Raw genomic sequence first — 24621 nt, 5'->3', positions numbered from 1 at the left:
ACCAAACCAAACAACACACCTCCCTGGCTTCGCACCTGCCTCAGGGCCGCGCAGACGGGCCAGGGCTCCGCTTGCCGCCGGGGAGGTGTGAGCGGCGCGGCCTGGACTCGGGGGGAATCTCAGGGGGCTGTGTCTGCGTGTCGGTGTATGTCTGTCTCGGGGAATGTGTGTCTGTGGCCCGAGAAGGGTGACAGGGAGAGAGGGGTGGGAGGCCACAACCAACTCAGTGACTTGCTTAGAAAAAGAAAAAAGTAATCAAAACTCCCCCAAATTAAAAAAAAAAAAGGAAGTAACAATTTTTTAAAAAACCGAAAGTTTTTAAAATCTAAGAAAAAAAATTAAAGTAAGGGGGGGAAGAAGGAAGCTGCGGCTGGCACTGTCTGAGGGATCCATGTTGCGAATCCCTAAATTCATCCGCGCCCCCACCCCACCTCCACCCCGGACAGCACAGACTCCCTTGGGGCTCCTCTTCAGGGAGAGTAGGAAGGCCTTCCAGACGCCCCGCTTCCCCTCTTGTCCTTGGATTCGGGCCGCTGCGGCGACGATTCGTGCAGATGGTCCCCGCGGCCAAGGTGACTTCCTCGCGCCCGCTTGCCAGCCCCACTTCGTCGAACAGCATCCCGCCATCTGCGCATCCGAACCGCGCACAGTTGCAGCTCGCAACCTGAATCTGTGCAGCCACTCGGCCCTGAAAGATGCCCTATACATGAAATGCCTTTTCATCCTCAAACTCTGCAAACGATGTCACATATCTCGCAGCTCTTCCCTTTTTTTCTCTCCTGACACCCCAACCGGCATTTTCTTCCACCAGCTTTTACTGAACTTTTTGGCACTGCTTTGGATTGGAGTCAATTGCAGTCCACGCAAATGGCTGCAGAGAAAATCTACCCAGCAAGGAAAAGAGGCGCACACAAGTTTGCAGAAGTGTGTCTGCATTTCTGTTTGATCCGAAATGGACGCACATCCTGTATGGTGGATGGACTGTATATTGATGATTCCATTCTTCTCGCAGTTTAGACATCTCTGTTGGGATTTTTTGTTTATTTGTTTTTTATTTTAAAAGGCACAAACTATAGATATTAGTTGAATGTTGAGGCTTTAACTTTTTTGGTGTCTTTCTACAACTGTGTTCTGTGACCCAATTGTATCGTGTTAATATCAGTACAGACCGTCTCCTCTACGTGACCGTATAATGTTTTTCTCTTCTTGTAGTCTCTATGGTGTGTCTTTATGGAATAATAAGGTTCTCACGGGTTCAATTCCTTTGTGTTTAGAGAGACCACGGTTCAGACAATGGTATATATTTTTGTTATCAGGTGCATGTCTGTCTGATTTCTTTTTTATTTTTTCCTTCTTGTTGGACTATGTTTGTGAACATAAGCGTCATAAGTTATGTTTCAGATTTTCGAATTTATTTATATGTGTTAAATGAATGCTTCTATTTAAAAGGGAAATATTTCTACATGTGCATATAGTTTTCCAAGAGTGTACCATTAACTTGATTGTTGATAATAAAAACAAAAAGCAAGTCTAGCAACTGAACTATTCCGACTTTTTCTTGACTCATTTTTGCTTGACTTTTTAAAAAAAGTTAATTTAAAAACGATAACGGAGGACAGAGGAAATTGTACAGAATATCTAGAAGCCGCTGCGGCTCTGGAAACCTAGGTGGGTTGGGGAGAATCTAAGTTCATGCGGCTAAATCCAGCCAATATAAAATTTAGTGCTTGGGACAGCAGGCAGGATTCTTCTGGTCCATTTTTATTTCTTTCCCAGTCACAGAGCACAAAAGAAGACGAGGGTGTTGATAAAAGTGCTCAGATCCGTGCCTAGGCTGCGGCTCCGAGGACTCGGTAACCGAGGAAGCAGGGTTAGGCAGCCTTCTAATTCCCAGCTTTGACAAGCACTCGAAAGTGCAGCGTGCAGGCGCCTTCAGGACCGATGGCGTCCGGGGAGGGCCAGGCGGTCCAGCCTCCTTAAGCCCCCAAAACTGCTGGCACCCAGAGACACCGGGGTGGGTGGGTGGGGTCTCTGCGTGGACGGGTGCATCTGGAAGGCACCAGCCAGAAAGCAGCTCTGCCATGTTGGTGTGTTTGGAGAAATAACATCTACAACAACTGGAATTAGCGAGCACTTGCCTGTACTAGGTTGTGTTCTCCATACATTATCTCATCTATCCCTCAAAACAACCTCAGGAAGCAGGTGCAATTCCTATCCCTATTTTCTTTTAAACAGATGAGGAAGCTGAGGCAACAGAGAGGTTAACTTGCCCAAGAGGTTCTCGTGTATGAGGGATGGGGCCAGTCTTTGAGTCCAAGAAATCTGATTCCAGAGCCTGCCCTTTAACTATTCCGGTGGTTCCCAAAGTGTGGTCCCTGGACCAGCGGCCTCAGCATCACCTGGGAACTTGTTAGACCCACGAATTCTTAGACCCCATCTGAGACCTACTGAATCAGAAACTCTGGGAGTGAGGCCCAGCCATCTGTGTTTCACAAGCCCTATAGAGGATATGAGAACCACTGAACTACACTATAATAAACCCAAATGGGAAGGTTCCAGCATTGGAACTGCATTGGGAACAGGTGTGTTTGTGCATGATGGGGATGGGAGCAGTTCTGGAAGCTTCAGTGACACCCTTTTGGAAAGAAGGAATCATCACCACAGACCCAAGATGGAATTCTGCCTCTTCCTTGGACTGTTCGGCTTGGTCAACTTCTTCAAGCAGTTGCCCGTGTGGACTCTTGGTACTTACCTTGGTACCTTTCTGGTTGGGCTCTATCAATGGAGGAGCCAGCTTCCCTCATTTGAGTGGAGGCCACAGTCTGCCAACTCTGGTCTAAGGATTAGCAGCTGATCTGGTTTGAATTTATCAGGGCTTCTCGCTTTAAGAATCCAAACATAGTGTGCATCAGATTAGGCAGGGTTCACCAAAAAATTTGAAACCTTTGGGTCTTATCAAACTTCCAGTCGTTTTTCTAAAAAGCTTTTAAATAGTCTTTAAAAAATCTGTCTCTAAATGGCCTTCAGTAAATTCTCCAAGACAGTATTCCATAAACAAGGGCATTAATTGTGCTGGTCTAAAATGCCAGCAATTTCCAGATCCCTGAGACCTCAGTCTTCAGTTGTAAATATAACTTAGAAGGTCTGGAAGAGGCAAAAAGAAGGGCAGGAGCGTATTGACAAAAAGGGCATTCAAGGCCCAGGTAACCCAGTCCTGGGCTTGGCTGGAGGAAAATTAGCCTTCCTCTAGGCATTGAGGGCCGCCAAGTAAGCCTCTGTGAGCTGCTATCAGGACAGTGGGACAGGCATTCTGGAGAAGGCAAGACCAGGAGAGAGAAAGAAAACAATAAGGAGAGAGAGGGAAGAAGAGAGATGGAGAAAGAAGAGGAGAAACAAATAGCCAATGAAGAGTTTTTGGAAACCCCAGGGAGGGCCCTAGAAATCCTTTCAGCTTTGGCTAAACTCGATAAGCTTCCCCAAATTCCCTTCTCCTGGCCGTGACCTGCTTTGAGCAACTTATCTCCAGGACAAGGGAAACTTTGGAATATGGTGAGGAAAACACGCTTCCCTCTCTCCACCCCCCCCTCCCCACCAGCTTCCCAGAAGACTGTATTTTAAATATCTGGAAGCATCCAGCTCTAGTATTTCAAATATCAACTTCTTTTTACTTTGGGTCACCTCTGCCTCTGGTCAAAAAGCGAACTGTCGGGAGGCAAGCTTATGATCAAATGCAGAATAATGCTCCTGAAATATGATGGAATCTAGTGGCAGGACACTATGTCTCTTGTGTTGTGTCATTTCCTTGGAGCCCTGCACAGTGTGAACAAGCTCACTTTCACTTTTCCTCTCCTAAGGAATTTGCATTTTGGCTCATCAAGGCATCCCTTTTCCTGGCAACTCCGGGACCACATGTGACTTCACAAAACCTGCATGAGTTACTGCCAGACAGCCCTCTCTAGGCCAAGTCTCCTTCACCATGGCCGAGTACAGGGAACCAGAGAGTGGTTTCAGAGGGGAGCCCATAACCCAGCAAGCAGTAGCTGTCTGCTACTCACCTCATGTCCTTAGAAAGACGGCCTCTGACTAGATAGAGATGGCCCTCAATTCAGGCAAAGGAACTCTGTGACCTTGGACAGCAAATAATTAATCCCTCTGAGCCTGATTCATTAACCATGAATGTGAATAATAGTACGGACTTGTGAGGTTGTTGGGGGGATTACATAAGATGTCCAGTAAGTACCTGGCAGAGCAGGGAGTTTTCAGCAAATGTCAAATATTATTTTTAACATTATTTTATTATGTAACTCCTGGATTCTGTCTTAATCTCCCTAGCTCAAGCCTCAGAAGATTAAGAAGATCCCTCAGTTGTCACTTATGTCAATGGCCCAGGAACAGAGTGTGAGAGAATATGCAAAGTGGAATTGGAGAACTTTGCTGAGGGTGACAGTTAACAGCCTAGAATCAGCCAAAGGCTGACAAGTAATAACTACTAATATTTATTGAGTGCTTATTATATGCCAGGCACTTTTAAGCTGACAAGCTTTAAAGCATTCAATCCTCACAACTACCCTACTGGAAAAGTGCTATTCCCACTTTTTTTTTTTCCTTAGGAGGAAACTGAGGCATAGAGGGGTAAGGTAACATGCCCAGGTCACACGGCTCGTAGTAATGCAGCAGGGATCCAACCCCAACTGGTTTGTCTCCCAAGCCCATGCACCTTAACAACTGTTCTTTACAGTCTCTGCAAAGGGATGAATTCATTTTAGCCCATGAGGTCCTATACTGCCAGACCTGGGAAGAGATCTCCCCTTGCAAAAAGGACTCTGAAAGGTAGGTGAGAGTTAGAAAGGGCATCAGAAGGAGCAGGACTGGGATGGGAATCCCAACCAGATTCAGAATGAAGTCCAGGGCCTGAAAGGGGGCGGGCTTTGGGATCCCCACAAGGAGGGAGAATGTTTTCTGCAAGGCAACACATCTACGGTTCATAGTCCCTCTCTGGTAAGTGAACAAGGCAAGGAGTGGCCGGAGGCATGGCACATGAAAGGGGAAAGAACAGTTACGCTGATGAACCGTGGAATGTTGGTAGGTAGACAGGAATGGATGTCAGGAATAGATGTCAACCTCTAGGCTCATTTATCACCACCATGACAGACAAACCAAATGACGCAAATGACAAAGCCCACCTGAATCCTTCATTGTTCAGCCTTAATTTCAGAGTGGCCGCTCACAAATCTCTGTAGATAATAAAACCAAATGTCGTCACTCACTAGTACTTCCATATTGGAAAGCAAAGTACAGAGGTCAGACCAATAGGCAGGTTATCTGAAGATGGTCTATGACTATGTCCCCATCACCACAGTAGACATCTTGGGTAGTGCTAGACTTGGCTTAACTCAGGAGTTCTTAACCTTGGGTTCATGGATTGAATTCAAGGAGGAGAGAAAAAAATACATATATATATATTTTTTTTCACTAATCTCTACCTGAAATTTGGCATTTTTTCAATGATGAATGTAGGCAACGGAGCCACAGTAGCAGTATTAGTACCTATGACTGTCACCAGTGAAATCACAGATACTTTCATTTCATGGTAGAGGTTTTGAAATTATCTCAGTAGGTCATTTGCATTCATCATTAATTTGAAATTATGGTAATTATTAAACCAGCTACTAGATCTTGTTACTTAATACATTAATAAAGATGCACATACATGATTACAGCACCAATTTGTTTTAAAACGTTTTTCATAATTTTATTTTAATTGGCTTCTTTTGTAATCCTATGCATTTTATTTTTTTACATTTAAAAACGTTATCTTGAGAGGGGTTCATGGGCATCACAGGCTGCCAAGGGTTCTGTGGTGCGTGCACACGTGTGCTCGCATGCACACACACACACACACACACACACACACATACACACACAAGCTAGGAGCTCCTGGCTAATTGATGAGAGCAGGGTATTCCACCCCACTGCAAAGCTCTGACTTTAAGAATCTCTCATCAAGACCAGAGCATGTAATCATTTTACTCTACAGGTGGAAGAAATATTAGCCAAGTCCTATAACATGCTCCTTTAAAGGACAAAATAAAATAAAACAAGCCCCCAAAGCTGGACAAAGAAAATTCCAGGATTTTAAAGACCACTGCTGCGTGGAGGTGACAGACAACACAGGAGAGCAGGTGGTGATTAAAAGGTTTCAAGGCGATTTGAACATCCTCATCATATTTGTTGAGTACCTGCATGGGCCGGGCACTGTGCTGGGTGCACCACGGAGCAGCCCCTACGATGAAGGTGGTGCTTTCCTTCTATTACACTACTGAAATCCAAAGCCATTGAGTCACATGTCCAAGTCACACCACTAATAATAATGGTAGAGCCAGGATGCAACCCACAGCCCTGAGTCTTAGCCAATAGGCTAAAAAGCTTAAAAACAATGAGAAAAGGAATTCTTCATCTTCTGGGCTGTCACTCACTTTATCTTTTGTCTGAACCTGAAGCTATTTAGTTTGTTAAAATACCCCGAGGCCAAGTGATTGAACAACGATGTTACTTTAGCCTTGCATTTGATGTCAAAGACCTCCCTCTGGGGAGAGTCAGACATCAAGGGGCAAATAAAGTCTTCTTACCTGGACATAATTTCATTAGGGAACCAAGTGGATGACTGTTTGCTATTTGCTATCCAATGATTTAAGGGGCGATTTTCAGAACAGGAAGAGCCTGAGTGTAAAATTTAATTTCTTTAAGGCCCTAGAGGCATGGCTGCCTCGTTCAAAAGTGAAGTGTAAACCTGCTTTGTCTGAGGCATACGATATGTGCTTTTGGAGTATCTACTGTGTTAGGTGCTTGGCTAACCGTTTAGCATTTGTTACGCATTACGACCTTTCAAAATTCCTAAGGTAGATAATATTGTTCTCATTTTTAAAAATCCAAGTAACAGAGAGGCCGAGCAAATTGCTTAAGACCCCAGAGCTGGTAAGTGCCAGAGCTGAGCTCCAAATCAATGTCCCTTTGATTCCAAAGCCCTGATCAATCTCCGAGAGGTCCCAGAGTCCAGAGGAATCACTGAGGCAATAGCCTAGAGCCCAGCACTGCCCTTAGCCTGCCTGCTGACACCTTAAGCCAATGTTAAAAAGGATAGAGAGCGTTAGGAAAATGTTCTGGAATTTATAGTGATGATGGCTATACAACTTTGTGAATACACTAAAACCCACCTAATTGTACACGTTAAAAGAGTGAATTTTATGTTATGTGAATCATATCTCGAATTTTTAATTGAACAAATTTGACATGTAATGTATAAATTTAAGGTGTATAGCTGTGTTACTTTGATACATTTATATATTGTAATATGATTGCTGATATAGTGATATTTATCACATTATATATAGTACAGTATTATTGTCTGTATTCATTACATGTGCATTAGATCTCTATGGTTCATTTTCTTTACAAATTTGTACCCTTAAACACCATTGCTCTTAACCTCCTCCCCGCCGAGTCCCTGGTAACCACAATTTTACTCTGTTTTTAAGGTTTCACTTTTTTATATTCCACATTAAGTGATATCATATGGTACTTGCCTTTCTCTGTCTGACATCTTGCTTAGCTTAACGTGTTCAAGGTCCAACCATGTTGTCACAAATGGCAGGATGCCCTGCTTTCTCATGGCTGAATAATATTCCATTGCAGGGCTTCCCTGGTGGCACAGTGGTTAAGAATCCGCCTGCCAATGCAGGGGACAAGGGTTCAAGCCCTGATCAGGGAAGATCCCACGTGCCGCGGGGCAACTAAGCCCGTGCGCCACAACTACAGAGCCTGCGCTCTAGAACCCGTGAGCCACAACTACTGAGCCCTCGAGCCACAACTACTGGAGCCCATGCTCTGCAACAAGAGAAGCCCCCGCAATGAGAATCCCGCACACCACAACCAAGAGTAGCCCCCACTCACTGCAACTAGAGAAAGCCCACATGTAGCAACGAAGACCGAAAGCAGCCAAAAAAAAAAAAATTTTTTTTTTAAAGCAGAGACTAATACAGGAAACCCATGTCTTGTCTTCCTCTGTAATATCCTTGATTTCTTGCAGGTATAATTCATATACACCTTCATCTTAGTCTTAAGTCAGAGCAACATAAATTAACAAAGGGGAGAGAGAGTGAAAAATATGACCATTTTCTTAAGCAATTATCCTTTTTTTTTTAAAAATCTGGTGAATGTATGTTCTCTAGTATTGATTTTAAAACAAAATGGGCAAAAAATTCTTAAGCTGAAACCTTACACTGTAGTAATTTTTTCAATCTAATCATTGAAAGTCCAGAGAGCTGTTAAAATAATCAGATATTTAACCATCCCTATACCTGACCATATATTCAAAAAGTCATGCATGGAAACTTCTTTCTAGGGGCACTCTTGCCTTCTATTGAAGGAAAAGAAGTCAAATTTAAAGGATATTTGAAAATGTCTGTGGGCATTCATTCACTTATGCTGAGATTTTCTACAGGTTCATTGAAACATTTTAAACAAGTCATTTCTTGAAAATTCGCAAAAGGCTAAAATTTCAGTACACGTTTATTAGCAGAAATTAGGGTATCCCACCTGAAAGGTTGTTTCGTGTTTTGTTGTAAGGTCTTTTGAGACGTATAGATGATGTTAGAATATGAGTTTGCAAGAAGACAAAAGTTGCATTTTAGGAGTTGATTTTGTGGCCTTAAGAAAATTGGGCCTTTTTGTTAACCCAGGATTCTCCTGCTCAGAAAGTTTCTACTTAGAAGGATAGAACCACATCTAGATGATAACCCTGTAGTTACTTTCTTTTTGGTGGGACGTCCTTCAGCACTGTTAGCACTAAGATTGGTTAGGACTAGTTTCCATGTCATTCACACCTGCTTGCTGAAAAAGTAGTTTGTGATAAGTAATAGAACCATATCTGAATAATTCAGTGATTTCAAAGTTTTAAAAAATTCAGTGATTTCAAAGTTTTAAAAAATAGGTAATACACGCACAAGGTAGAATTCAAATGAGTTAAAAGGGTCAATGAAAAGTATATCTTCTACCTACCTCTGCCCCCTCAAAGTAACCAGACTTAGTAGTTTCTTTTGTATCTTTCTTAAGTATAATGGAACAGCTTACCTAATTTCTGTACTTTTTAAAAAGAGTCAACATATATCCCAAAGGTCACTCCCTATCAAAATCTGTTGATCTGCCTTATTTTTAATGGCTTTGTAGTATTTGGTTTCCAAAAAGGAATGCAACCCAGTTCCTACTCTCCTAATGGCTCCTTGAATGGAAAGGAAGAACGTGACAAGAGACTGCTAATTCTTGCTAATAAGTATTCTCCTCTTCTTCCAGTTCGTGAAAGAACCCCTTGACTTTTTGACTGGCTGCGACATGGGCATCCAGATAGAGGTTACACTTCCCAACCTCCCTTGAACCTAGACATGGTCATATGCCTAGGTCTAGCCAACGGGATGAGAGCTGAAGGGATCTGTGCCACTTCTAGGTCGTGCCTTTTAAAGAAAGCTGCTTGCTGTCAACCTCTTTTCCTTTTGCTATGTGATAGAATGTAGATGTGGTGGTGAAATAGAAGGTTCCTGAGCCCATGGACCACTTCTTAGAGTAGAACCCACCCTATTATCCTCTATCAATTTTTACAGAGAAATAAATAAACTATTACACCAGCAATTGTTTGGTCTGTGTTAAACAACTGAACCACTACCTTGATAAATAAGGGTTGCCCTTGATATTTGTGCTGAATGTAGAGTAGGACTCACCAGATGGATGGGGGTGTGAGAATGACATTCCAGGCTGTTACATGTACAAGGTTGGATAGACTTAAATCCTTTTTTAAAAGAGCCAGTAAGTGGCAGATGGATTAGATAATTCAGGTCTGTTGTCATCAAAGTCCATAATCATTTCACAACACCATTAGTATGATATCCACTTAAGGTTTTTATTTTCCCCTGGAATATATTGATGGACTTGGGTATTACCCATATGAATTGCCTAATTTGTCTGTGATTCACTGGGAAATCCCAGAACAGGTTTTTCCAGTAGAATGACGTGAAAACCAGTCCTAACCAATCTTAGTGCTAACAGTGCTGAAGGACAGTCCCTCAAAGAGAAAGTAACCACAGGGTTATCATCTAGATGTGGTTCTCTCCTTCTATGTAGAAACGTTCTGAACAGGAGAATCCTGGTTAACAAAAAGACCCAATTGTCTTAAGGCCAAAAAATCAATTCCTCAAAATGCAACTTGTGTCTTCTTGCAAAAACATATATACAAGCATCATCTATACTTCTCAAAACACCTTACAAGGGAACGTGAAGCAGCCTTCCCAAAGACTTGATTAAGTGCCCAGTAAATAACCTCCTTGCAGCAGGTCTAGAAACATGTTTTACTTCATGACAAAGGAAACCCACTACTAACGGCCAGTAATAATAATCACACTTAACTTCTATGCAGGATTTATCATGCGCTAGAAACCGTGCTAAGCACTTTACATGTGTTGTCTCGTTTTATCTTTGTGGCTACCTTATGACACGGGTACTATGATTATTCCATTTTAGAGACAAGGAAACCAGGATTTAGAAGAGATTAAATAGCTTATTCAACTTCCCACAGTTGGTAAGCAGCAGAACTGGAATTTGATTTGAACTCAGGTCAGCCTGATTCCAGAGACCACTCTGCTCTACTGTACCTGGTTATACACAGCACTCTTGTGCTTACTCATGATTTTAGGGCATAAAAGCTTCCTCATGAAGGACCCTTTCCCTGTAAGGGTCATGATGGGGCACAAGGCAGTATCTGTGCACAGTTCTGTGTGTGATTAAATATTCAAGAGCATTTTGTTGCTGTGTGTATTCTAAACCACATCCTTCTGCCAGCGAATGCTTACTTAGTGTTTACCTGTGCCAGGTGCCTACTGGACCTGAGGAGTTGGAACAGGAAGGATTCCATGGTGCCCTGGAAGTGGGTGAGATCCCATGGGGTCTACTCCATCACTTCTCTTTCAGGTAGCCTTCTTCAGAGTCCAATTCACAGGAACATCACCAGAAGCAGCCATAAGGGCTTGAGGTTAGGAGGTGGCCCCCGAATGACAAGGACTACATCATTAGGTCTTCCCTCTTTATGACTTTCTCCTAGGAGCAGCGGGTCAATGCATCTTCCCCAGCTCAGAGCCCACGTCACCATCTCATTTCGGTAAACATTACAGTAGGCTGATTCAGGGCTGCTAACACTTTCCAATCTGAGCCTGGAGACATCTGTTGCAGGTGATAAATGGATTGTACTTAACCAAAGCCCAACAATGTCCCAGGAAACTAACTGATAGCTCCACAACCTGCTGTGTGGCCCAATTGAATCAGAGAATGAGTTATTTCATTTAGTTCTCACAGCAATCTTATAGATAGGTATTATTACTCCCATTTTCCAGATGTATAAACTGAGGCTTAGAGGCGGATGCAAAACTTGCAAGAGATTGCTGCAGGACTAAGTGGCGGAAACTTGCATTTAAAACCCCATGCACTTTATTCAATGTTTCTGCTGCCTCCATTGAACCTATGTTTGGAATGGAAAAAATTATAGGAATGAGTTACACATTCAGGGAACACATGACATTCTTTGCCGCAGTCCCTTTGGCTATTTTAAACAAGGAAAATACACATGAAAATACCCATGTCCCCCAGCCCCAACTACAGCTGGGTGCAGAAGCGCGTTCTGAGAGCACTGGTTGTTATTGAACAAGAGCCCTGCGGGAGTTAAACATCAGCTCTGAGCCCACTCAGACCTGGAGGAGCCAGGCCAGACCCCAGAGTGTCAGAATGATCCGTTCTTTTCCCTGCAGCAGGATCATTTCCAACCACAGCCAGGGACGGCCGAGGCATTAGCAAGCCTGCAACATCAAAACGGCCAGATCAATTCGCAGAAGCACTTCTAAGAGAAACAAATCAATAAGTTCCTTCCCTTAAAGATTGATAACATCATCAGGAAGCAACAGATGCATTTTAGGGCACCGTACACAGTGCCAGGGAGGTGAGGTCCCTGTGCTACGGTTCTGCCTCTGGAAAAGCAATTGTAAATTAGCGCCTGAACATCAGTGCCTGCTACACCTGTCACAACAATAAAAGCTAACGTTCTCAATGCACTTGGCAGGTTTCGAGGTGCCGTCACATACTTTGTCTCTTTGGATTAAGACCCTACAAGGGGGATGTTACTGTCCCCATTTCATGGATGAGATTCAGTAAAACTGAACTGCCCAACTGGTTTAAAGCCATGATTATTTATAATCAAGCTGAGACTTGAATCTTCTGCCTTGGAACCCCATGTTCTGCCCCCTTGCCTAGTGTTCCCCAAACTTCATTCACTTTTTACCACCTTCACAATTTTGCATACATCAGAGAACCTCCTGTGTAATTTTTCTTTTTCTTTTCATTAACCTAGTTTTCTTTACCTAAATAAATTGACGTTAAAAGGAAATTTCTTGTTACTATTATAAATGAAAACAGTATGATTAACTGTAACTAGAAATCATAAAAAATTGCATGATCTTTGAAAGGAAAAAACCATGTCTGCCTGTGTCTTAACCTTCACAGACCACACTCTGTGAACACAATATTATACTGCAGAACTTTATGAGGAATAAGAATGTAGCAATTTTAAGTTCTGAGGTCCTAAAACGTGAACTCTGTTTAAGTGAGCTGTGTTATATTTTTGCCAAAATCGATAGAACAAGATTCACTTTATCTCAACAATAATAAAGGATTTAGGGTTTTAGGGCAAATAAAAGAAGTTTTGTCTCCCCTCTCGCTTCCAGAGGCCTCACCCCTGGTACTGGCCCAGGGGAATGGAGGTGTTGGAAAGGGTAAATCAAGATGAGTTTCCTGAAACCTGTAGAATAGAGATGAAAAATTCCAAATTTTACTATTTAAACAAATAAAAATCAGATCGGTGTCCTATGCGTACAGAACAGGAATTAACTACCCTGCTAATTAAAATATCAGGAGAAGCAAGGATTAAATGGAAAAATGTCTAACTTCACCCCGGAGATTAACCTATCATTTAAATCTGTTTAAGACCCATTTCCATCCTATTGTCAGTCCCAACTCCTAAGTGTTCTCCACTGCCTGTCCTCAAAATGTATCAATCCCCTCCCCTCGCTTTACCTGGACCTGCCTTTAATTAGCATCCTCACTGAAGTGGTCTGAGCTCAGTATCCCGCCTCGTTCTCATCCCCCACAGTTGACCTGTGCTACTGTAATGGCCTCCTCATTCGGTGCCTCCCTTCCAGGCTAATCCCTTGCAATTCATCCTCCACAAGTTGCCTGCATCATCTTTCCAAGATATAGATCTCCGTCACCCCACACGGCACTGAACGTATTTAGTGGCTCCCTGTTGCTATAGAATCAAGTCTAAATTCCTAAATCCCACAAGGCCCTTCTTGAGGCAATACTTACATACATCTCTTTTTTGCCTAACCTTCTAAGCATTGCCCCTCAAAGCATCTAATTTAAAGGGATATGGCTTATTTGTAACATTAGAATTTAATGCTTGATTACATCCCTCCCTTTTCTCTAATGGTTTTTTGCCACCGCCTTAAACTTCTCTGACAGAGTCCAGAAGACACTCAACAAATAACTTGCTGATGGATCTGTAGAGAAGAGGGGTAGTTTGCACCTCGGGGCCAGGTGTTTTAATGTGAGCAATGATAAAGAAACACAGAAAAATCATTTGCAGATTCATGAATTATTTATAGATTTCTACTTCCCTTCCAAAAAGTAATTCTTTAAAAAAAGTTTATTTATCAGTTACTTCCTTTTAGTAAGTGAAAATGTTGAGTGAAATTTCGTTCTTGGTATGAAATGCAAGACTTTAGAAATTCAAATATACATTTAGGAAAGCATACATTTTCATCTATTAGCTGACAATGACTGAAGCAGAAGCAATTACCAGTTTGAGGAGAAGTATAAACTTCAGCATAATTCACGAGCTGGTCCATTTTTCTTTCTTCAAGCATCAGTCTGGGTTTGGTATGCAATCAGCCCACACGTACCTTAAGTACATTCTACTTTATGCTGTCTTGTCTTACAGAGTCAGTGGATTCATTATAAATCCATTCTTCTACTCAGCAAACACTGAGTGTCTACTCTGGGCCAGGCACATTCCGAAAGACGGGATCATTTGACACAAATGGTTGGCATATCTAGTATTGCAGATCTTTGCTTTAATCCAGAGGTAATCTGAAATGTTTAGTGTAGGTAGTTTTGCAAGTTCTGTTATAGAAACGATGGCAATATGCATGGTAAATTATGTAAATCTGTCACCTCCTTTTGCTCCTCTTGACCACAAACAGCAGCCCTCCACATCTGTATCCTGCTTCACATTAATAATTTCATCACACAAGAAATCCTGCATAATCCCTGCTTTTCATGTGGGAAAACTGAGACATATATATTATTAAGTGACCTGTTTGTGGTCCGACTACAAATTCCTGTGCAAGTGTGAGCTCAGGGTGGGGAATGAGGATGGGTAGGAGTAGGACAGGGTGAAGATGGAGAACAAGAGAGGAGAATGAAGTGACAAGAAACATGGACTTACTTTGATTGAGTGCCTACTGCATGCCCGGCACCCGGCACACCCTAGTTCATTCGGCCCTCATAGGGCTTTGTGGTAAATATTATTCTTTCTCGTTTTACAGCTGTAGAGACTGGTTGTACAGATTGTAATCAGGGAACCAGTCTACAAACCTGTTGTTTCTACTTTTCCAAGCTAGTACCAGGGCCTTCTGGTCCCAAATCCAGCGTTCTTCCCACTCCATCACACTCGTATCCCAGCTGGAAGAAGGATTCGGTGGTCTGAAGATGCCCTTGGGTGGCTATCTATTAGATGAATTCTGGCTTTCCCACATGTTGATTTCCTAAAGTCTTGTTTGCATTGTTTTGGACACATAACTTGAGCCTGTCTTCCTCATGAGCTCAGCCTTTTTCTCCTCTAGCAAAATAAACATCTCCCACAGGGGTCATATTCACTGATGTTAGAGGTCTTGGAAATCTGACTCAATCTCATGTTTTCTGTATCTAAAGCAAGATTTCTTTTTTTTTTGAATTTTATTTAATTTATTTTTTTATACAGCAGGTTCTTATTAGTTATCCATTTTATACATATTAGTGTATATATGTCAATCCCAATCTCCCAATTCATCACAAGCAAGATTTCAAAAGGAAAATAAAGATGAGGTTCGGTAGCTGCTGTCCATTGCACTTCTGTCTTTATTTTCGAGTGGATTCCGTCGCTGAGGAAGGCCACTGGATGTTAGACTTCTGGCCAGGGGTGATGTCCAAATTATCAACAATCAGCATCAATTAAATGGGTTATCCAGCAGAGAGGGTTCAATCTCTTGGGTCTCTCTCTGTGCCAGGCATTAATCCTTTAGCTGCTGGATCACGGAAGAAGTCTGAGGATCCCAGGTGAGGAGTTGGGATGGCCAGGCTTGCAGGCAGGCATTTAAGAGATCTTAGAGGAGGGATTCTTTCCCAAGCGCTGCAGCTATATTTTAGTATTTTAACAACCAGTGCAGCCATATTGGTGCTTACTGACCATTGGCCCTGCTTCTGGCCCTCTTCCCAACCTCAGAGCTCCTGACCGCACTGTCCTCTATACTGGGCTGGTGTTGCTTCTAAAGAGGTGGGGAGAAAAGGGGTTACAACTTGAAAAGTTGTTCAGTCTTTTTTTGGCCTCCTAGCTCATCTGCATGCCTTGGGGAATAATGGTTTACGGCAGTGACTGCTGCCATTTGCTAATATTCATTCTTCTCTTCCTACAATAACCCAACTTGGGTTTTAGCTGGGTACACGTCTGCCCAGCTTCACACTACATTTCCCACAATTCCTTGAATCTCAGTGTGATCATTTGTCTGTTGTAGCCAATAGAATTGTACTACTTTCAAAATATGACTTTAAAAGAAATGAGTGAGGGCTTCCCTGCTGGCACAGTGGTTAAGAATCTGCCTGCCAATGCAGGGGACACGAGTTTGAGCCCTGGTCCAGGATGGTCCCACATGCTGCGGAACAGCTAACCCCGTGCGCCACAACTACTGAGCCTGCGCTCTAGAGCCCGCGAGCCACAACTACTGAGCCCATGTGCCACAACTACTGAGCCCACATGCCACAACCACCGAAGCCCGCGTGCCTAGAGCCTGTGCTCCACAGCAAGAGAAGCCACTGAAATGAGAAGCCTGTGCACTGCAATGAAGAGTAGCCCCTGCTTGCCACAACTAGAGAAAGCCCGCATGCAGCAACGAAGACCCAACGCAGCCAAAAATAAATAAATAAATTTTTAAAAAATAAAAGAAATGAGTGAACTCTTCTTTTCCCTTTGTTCTTTCTAATGGCTGGGATGCATGCAAAAGAGAAGGTAGCCAGAGAGGAGCTGCACTTGAGGACGGCAGATCTGCTCTGCTAGGCAGGACTCCTTGACTCTGGACCATTACATGGGCAAGAAATATTAAGCTCTTCTTGTTTAAGCTACACTATATTGGGGGACCTTTGTTTTAGCAGCTCAGACTCTACCCTAACAAATACTGCTCATTGGTTGTATCATTAGCTGGTTGGGTTTCCATAACTTACTACCTTTGAAAACAGAGGAGGGGGAGAGTGGGTAAAAAAGGTACAACATTATACTGATGTTAAGGCTGTAAGGTAAAAAAAAAATGCAAATTGCCTTAAGAGAACTGAAAGACATTCTGTGGACAAAGGATGGATCATATGGGAAAACTGTCGAGAGAAGAGGTTGCAGAGATTAGACTTAGAGGCCATGTTCGGTGACTTTATTTTGAGTCCAGGCAGACTCACTGAAGTTTTGAGTAAGAAAGTAACACGATCCAATGTCTATTTTAGAAAGACTGCCCTGGAGCGTGGAGAATGGATTGGGGTTGTGAGGTTGGCGGTGGGGAGGCAAAATTAGAGACTGGGACACCAGGTATGAGGCTGTGGTGGTAAACTGGGTGAGAAATAATGACGGGCTAAACTAAACAAGAGAAAAGTAGGCAAAAGGAGAGACATTAGGAAGTGGAATCCTTGAGATCGGAGGTAAATGAGGGGGTGGGTTGGTAGAGGAGAGAAGGAGTTTAGGATGATGCCAGGTTTCCAGTTTGTGTGGTGGTTTGCAGTGTTCTGAAGAGGGCGTCCTGGCAAACAATAGAAATTGATAAAGCTAGTCCACAGTGTCTCCTGCTGTCCCTTTCCATTCATCTTATACCCTCTCTCCTTCACTCATTTCTTCACCATGGTCCTGGCTGTGGATCCTATCTATTTCTGCCTTTTTCCAGACATGCCTTTCAGAAGTGGTTTCCCAATCTTTTCACTAAGGACTCCTTTGAGTCAATCCCATATGTACCCCAAATTTTGAAACATTTTTTCCCACACGTTACCCGTGTCCATCCCTTTAAAATGGCCTTGGCCCATTTCCCAGGCCAATTGTAAACCAGATACCACCGTTCACATCAGAAACCACAGCTATCAGATGAGGCTGCTGGTACTGCCCACCCACTTCAAAAATGCCTTGGAATTGCTCAAAAGCCAATCAGAGCTTTGGATTCACAATATCATCGCCACAGTTGAAGCCATTCAAGTAAGAAGGGGGGAATGGGACATTTTAGAGAGTCTGTGTTGCTGGAAGTCAGGTGCATGCGGGATCCTGCTAAATGTTTTGAAATACTGAACCTTGGAGAGTGTTCATTACTAAGCTTTTAACTCCTAGGGCTCTGGGTTGCCATGGATTCTAGACTTTTTTCCTCCACAGTAAGGAATAAGAGTTTTAGGTCTCTTCTATGTCCAGTAATGGTTCCCCTTTCCAGTGCAAGCATTCTTATTCCACCTTGTGGGACTCTACTTGGGTTTTTTTTTTTTAATTAATTAATTAATGTATTTATTTTTGGCTGTGTTGGGTCTTCGTTTCTGTGCGAGGGCTTTCTCTAGCTGCGGCGAGCGGGGGCCACTCTTCATCGTGGTGCAGGGGCCTCTCACTGTTGCGGCCTCTCTTGCTGCGGAGCAGGGGCTCCAGACGCGCAGGCTCAGTAGTTGTGGCTCACGGGCCCAGTTGCCCCGTGGCATGTGGGATCTTCCCAGACCAGGGCTCGAACCCATGTCCCCTGCATTGGCAGGCAGATTCTCAACCACTGCACCACCAGGGAAGCCCTCTACTTGGGTTTTAATCATGGCGTCCTTCTCTAGCCACAGGGACAGGCACATGTCCCAGATTGAACCGATCCTAGTGCCACCGCCTCCCGACAATCGTAGTTGGTCCAAGAGGTGGGTATGTGACTCTTTGGGCCACTCATGGACTTTCCTGGGGTTGATACATGGATGCTAGAAGAAAGAAGGAATCTCTCTTTTGTTGGTGTTGCTAAGCTAGGATAACATAAATGTAGATCTGTCCATATTAATCTTCCTCAGCTGTATGGAGAAAACTCATCTTCAGTGATCGAATATTGTGTCAACACCCAGAGAGAAACTGAACTGCGAGATGAGCTGAGCAAATTCTGGTGCTGTCTGAGTTGTTGGTTCCAGACCACGTGGCCTTATTCCTGAAGCTCTCCCCTTAATCGCATGAGCCACTTTAAGTTCCTTCTCAGCTCTATGAACCAATGAGTTCCTTACTTGCTTAAGCTGGTTTGAAATGAGCTTTTGATACTTGCAGTGTTCTAATAATACACGGTCAGTTCCCAAAGCTTATTTATAACAAAATTACTACTTAAGGCCCAAGCACTCACAGATCCACATGAATTATGTTCCTCATCTGGTTTAACATTTGCATTAGAACGAATGCTTTGATGCTTTGATGCATGTTTGAACCCATGTCTCGCCCAATTATGTTTCACCCAAGGAGGGAACAGGTTTTAGGCAGTTTAGCAAGCCAAAGGGAGAGAGATTTGCTGAGGGCACCTGGGCTGTCTGCAGACTCTCAAGTCATCTGAGGCCATGAAGCAGAGTCCTTCACCTGCAACCTCTACTTCATCTCTAGATCCTCTCTGAGGTAGCTGGGGGGCAGGGGTTGGAGCTAATGGATGTCAGGAGTTTATTTTGATGAGCTCTCTTCCAGGTCCTGGTCCTCCCATGCTGGTCCCCCCTCCACTCCTCTGCAGTAAGACATGGGTCGGTATTCACCACTAAATAACAATTGCAACCAATACCGCCACCCTTCAGGGAAGGACACTTTGCAACTAATTACTTCCCATGAAAATACCCAAACATAATTTTGCTCATTATTAAAATTTTCCAATGATAGATTTATCTTCCCCATTAAGTAATACATTATTCTCCTACAAAACACATAGTGCACTAGAATTACTAGGCACTGCTTATATTAAATTGCTGTTTAATAAATTAAAACTCCTATGGTTATGAATAAACTAGGTCATCTGCACGTTTTGTAAATTAGTAGTTTCTTGTAGTTATTCTCTCTTGGTCAAAGTCTAAAAGAAGGGGAGAGGAAAAATGATTATCATTATTATTTTATTGTTTTCAAGCCAACTCCTGCTCTCTGCACTGTAGTTTAAAATAAGCCACTCAGTCTAATATGGTAGAATCAATGTTGGGTATCCATCAGTTAGGATGAATTTTAAAGGCTACGGTCTGTAAAGTTTTAAAGTCATATTAGAAGCTAAACCTACTGGATGAATAACCAACCTCAGGTCGTATTTGAAGATTCTTGAAGCAACAGGCACTGTCCAAAGTGATTTTAATTACTGGGCGAAGTGTTTTTCCTTGTTACAACTTTTGGGTGTGTTGAGAGGCTTTTCTTTCTGACTTTAGGATAAGTCAACTTCTTGTCTGACATCTTTTCAATTTGAGATGACTAATAGAGATTTTCTATAGTCATATCCAAAATGGTTGACACTATTAAAGAATCAGCTACAAGGACTTCTCAGAGTACCAAATCCTTACTTACAGAATTGTATAAGGCAAACAGATGGATGCACTTTTGTGTTTTCGTTTTTAAATTTCCCTACCCACTCAAAGGTTCACGAAGGACAGCAACCAAGCCACAATAAGACAATTGCTCCACCTTCTGGCAAAACTGTGGAATTGTTTGAACCCATGTCTCACCCAACTATGTTTCTTGAAGAGTAAACATAGTGGGCGTACACTGCCTCCTGATGCTTGTTTTTCTATAGCTATAGCTCAGTTATTTCTACCGAGATAATTTCCCCCCTCAGAGCTATACACAGATGTTCCTTACACACATTCCTCTTTTTTGTCAGTTACCTCAGGAATCTTTTTCTTTCCTGAGCGATTCCCACCTGCCCTTCCACATAACTTTCTCCACCTCCTCTCTCTTTTTCTCACCACGTGGCAAAAAACAAAACAAAAAACCAAACAACTTTATCCTGCCTAATATATGTAAGAATAGTGCTGGTAGTAATAAGGAAAACAAAAGTCAAACATTGGAACTGTAGATAACACAATAAGGAATCAGTGTCACCAGGCGCTTTGCACTAAGTTTCCTTCAGAATCTCTACAATAAATCCTAGGCTTACCTCCTTCTAAGTATGCCATTTAAAGTTATAGGGCTTCCCTGGTGGCACAGTGGTTGAGAGTCTGCCTGCCGATGCAGGAGACACGGGTTCGTGCCCCGGTCCGGGAAGATCCCACATGCCGCGGAGCGGCTGGGCCGTCTCCCTCACACGGGAGAGGCCACAACAGTGAGAGGCCCACATACCGCAAATAAAAAAAATAATAATAAAAAGTTATATTTATTTCACATTCAGTATTTTTTCCTGTTGGCTCATTAATTTTTTTTAATGGAAGTTTTTTATTTTTTTAAGATGTTGGGGGTAGGAGTTTATTAATTAATTAATTTATTTTTGCTGTGTTGGGTCTTCGTTTCTGTGCGAGGGCTTTCTCTAGTTGTGGCAAGCGGGGGCCGCTCTTCATAGCGGTGTGCGGGCCTCTCACTATCGCGGCCTCTCTTGTTGCGGAGCACAGGCTCCAGAGGCGCAGGCTCAGTAGTTGTGGCTCACGGGCCCAATTGCTCCGCGGCATGTGGGATCTTCCCAGACCAGGGCTCGAACCCGTGTCCCCTGCATTAGCAGGCAGATTCTCAACCGCTGCGCCACCAGGGAAGCCCTAGCTCATTAATTTTAAAATGAATAATTTCTTCTCTATTTATTCCCCAATATATGGTAGCTCAGCTACCTTAAATAGGTTAACATTATTTCTATGTGTGCTGTAGGTTACAGAGAACTAACTTTAGTCACAACATTCTGGAAGTTAAAGACATCTATTGAAAAAATTAGTTTTTCTTATTTATTTATTTATCTATTTATATTGAGACACAATTGACATATAACATTGTGTAAGTTTAACGTGTACAACATGTTGATTTGATACGTTTATACATTGCAATATGAGTACCATCAGAGTTCTAGCTAACACCTCTATCATGTCACATAATTATCATTTCTTTTTTGTGGTGGGAACAATTAAGATCTAAACTCTTAGCAACTTTGAAGTTTGTAATACAGTATTGTTGACTATAATGACTATGCTGTGCATTAGATCTCCAGGACTTTTTATCTACTGATTGCAAGTATGGTTTTTCTTTTAGAGATACTTCTTCACAATTCCCCTGGCCTCAACTACCATGGTTAAGTATTTGTATTTTAAAAAATTAACTTGTGCTTAAGCAATTATCAAAGTAGTAAGTATTCATAAGGAAAAGGCAAAACAAAATGAATAAAATAAAAGTCTCATCCCTTGTACCCTTCTCCATCTCTCGTCAGAAATAGTCAAGAGTTTGAAGTATTCCCTTTAGAAATTTTTTTTCTATGCAGCCACAAGCATACTTTTATTTTTTGGAGAGAGGGAATCTATCTATCTTTTATCTATCTATCCATCAATTATCTATCTATCTATCTATCTAGTAACTTTTTTTTCTACTCATTATGGCCATCTTTTGGTGTATAGACACAATGAAAAAAACTGAAATCTTTCCTTCGTGTTAACTACTTAAACAATTATTTCTGCTAAAAAAAAAATAGAAGATACATATGATACCAGTCCCTCTGAGATCAGAAAGCAGGAGGGTGGATGAAAGGAAAGTTTGTTTACCTCTGCAGGCAAGAATTCACTTGTGTAGAGCAGAAGAAAGAAACAGAAGAAATTATTTTCATTCATGGTTCAAAGAATACTGTGAAATTGGAAGGTAGTTTTCACTAAATTTTAAAGGAGTGACATCTTCTTTTAAAAAGTACTTCCTTTTAACAGTAACAGACTCACAGACGTAGAGAACAGACTTGTGGTTGCCAAGGGGAAGGGGGTCTGGGGGAGGAATGGATTGGGAGTTTGGGATTAGCAGATGCGAACTATTATATATAGAATGGATAAAAAACAAGGTTCTGGGCTTCCCTGGTGGCGCAGTGGTTGAGAGTCCGCCTGCCGATTCAGGGGACACGGGTTCGTGCCCCGGTCTGGGAGGATCCCACATGCCGCGGAGCGGCTGGGCCCGTGAGCCATGGCGGCTGAGCCTGCGTGTCTGGAGCCTGTGCTCCGCAACGGGAGAGGCCACAACAGTGAGAGGCCCGCGTACCGCAAAAAACAAAACAAGGTTCTACTGTATAGCACAGGGAAATATATTCAATATCCTGTGATAAACCATAATGGAAAAGAATATGAAAAAGAATGTGTGTATATATATATATATATATATATATATAAAACTGAATCACTTTGCTGTATGGTAGAAATTAACACAGCATTGTAAATCAACTATATGTCAATAAAGTACTTCCTTTTTTTTTTTACATATTTATTGGAGTATAATTGCTTTACAATGGTGTGTTAATTTCTGCTTTATAACAAAGTGAATCAGTTATACATATACATATGTTCCCATATCTCTTCCCTCTTGCGTCTCCCTCCCTCCCACCCTCCCTATCCCACGCCTCTAGGTGGTCACAAAGCACCGAGTTGATCTCCCTGTGCTGTGCGGCTGCTTCCCACTAGCTATCTATTTTACATTTGGTAGTGTAAAGAACATAGTCAACTATGATTAGAAACTAAGTTATAAATGCACATTTTCATGTGTACTGTGGCTTATCTTTCTGCATCCTCAGAATGTATTTTCACACTTTGCAAGCCCACATGCTTGTACTTCTATTAGAGAAAGACCAAAGTAGAGGTCACAGTTTGAGTATGTCCCTAAGCCAAACACCCATAGCCACATAACCAAAATGTAAACTCTCCTGATTTCCCTCAAATGCTGATTCTGACCTACAAATAAAACGTAAGTTTTCTTTCTGTTAGTGTGATCTTGCAGATTCCTATTCAATTAGCTCAAACAGGTAAGCTCGTGTAGTGCTACTACCCCACAAGGAGGGTGAGTTTCTAGTAACCAATCACAATTTTTAAAAAGATGCACTTCCTCATTCATGTTTATAAACTGAGCTGCCACTGCTGAGAGCCAGCTTCTTACTACTTTTGGTTTTGAAGTCTCCTTGATCATAGTTTGTTTCCTGCACAGTAAAATATTCATATCAAGTAGAGCTCTCCAGATTTTATTTTGACAACTCTTTATATTAAATGTTATCTCATTCATGGGGTCTAGAAACAATTGAGACTATAGATAACTAAAGTTAGCTATACAGTCTTTTTTATGCATAAATGACAAAGACAAATGCATTTTTCTTTTCTTTTTTTTTAGACCTCGTTGGAAGCCAAGAAAATACAACGTTAAAGAAAAACTGCACAGCCATGACTGAGTTTATTTTCCTGGGACTGACAGAGGGAGCTGAGTTGTGACCTGACTTTTTTGTTTTATTCTTAGTCATCTACCTCATTACAGAAACCGACAATGTGAGCATGATTTTGTTAATCAGAAGTGACTCAAATCTCCAATGTACTTCTTCCTCAGTCACCCCGCTTTCGTAGATCTCTGTTATACCACCGAGGTCCCTCCTAAGATGCTGGCTCATTTCGTACCCAAGAGAAAAACCATTTCCGTCATGGGCTGCTTTTTACAATTCCACTTTTTCATTGTTCTGGTAATCACAAATTATTATATGCTTACTGTGATGGTTTATTACCACTGCATGGCCACCTGCAAGCCCTTGTTATATGGTAACAAAGGGTCCAGATGTGTCTGTCTCTCCCTGGTTGGTCTTCCATATATATATATATAAAGAGAGAGAGAGAGAGAGAGAGAGAGAGAGAGAGAGAGAGAGAGGGAGAGGGAGAGAGAGCTTTGCAAATAGTCTGCACAGAGCATCCTGATGCTTCATCTGTCTTTCTGTGACCCAATGAGATCAACCACTTTTACTGTGCAGACCCGCCTCTCTTAGTCGTCGCCTGCTCAGATACTTATATCAAAGAAATTGCCAAAAAATAAAATAAAATTAAATAAATTGCCATGTTTGTGGAACCACACTGTCTTTTGAAACTTGAATATATTTTATAGGGCATTAAACAAAAATGTTGGAATTTTAACTCAAGTTTCTTCTTTGAAGATGTGTAACAAAGGCAGCAGAAGGGATTATATTGTTACTGGCAATAATTCCTAGTTGCAACAATGAAGAATTTGTCCTGTGAAAAGTTTCTCTGCATCGTGTGCTCCTATGACTTGGACATTAC

General features: G+C 42.2%; 1 pseudogene; it reads left to right on the top strand.

Moving 5' to 3' along the window:
* The first annotated feature begins 391 nt into the window (after positions 1–391).
* Positions 392–24379, top strand: LOC149749143 (olfactory receptor 5M8-like; annotated as a pseudogene).
* Positions 24380–24621: the final 242 nt, after the last annotated feature.

The sequence above is a fragment of the Delphinapterus leucas genome, chromosome 5 (assembly GCF_059928025.1).
Source record: "Delphinapterus leucas isolate spDelLeu-1000000601 "Yukka" chromosome 5, BTC_Dleu_Yukka2, whole genome shotgun sequence".
Taxonomy (NCBI): Eukaryota; Metazoa; Chordata; class Mammalia; order Artiodactyla; family Monodontidae; genus Delphinapterus; species Delphinapterus leucas.
The sequence above is the reverse complement of the archived record's forward strand: the minus strand, read 5'-3'. Positions and strand labels throughout refer to the sequence as shown.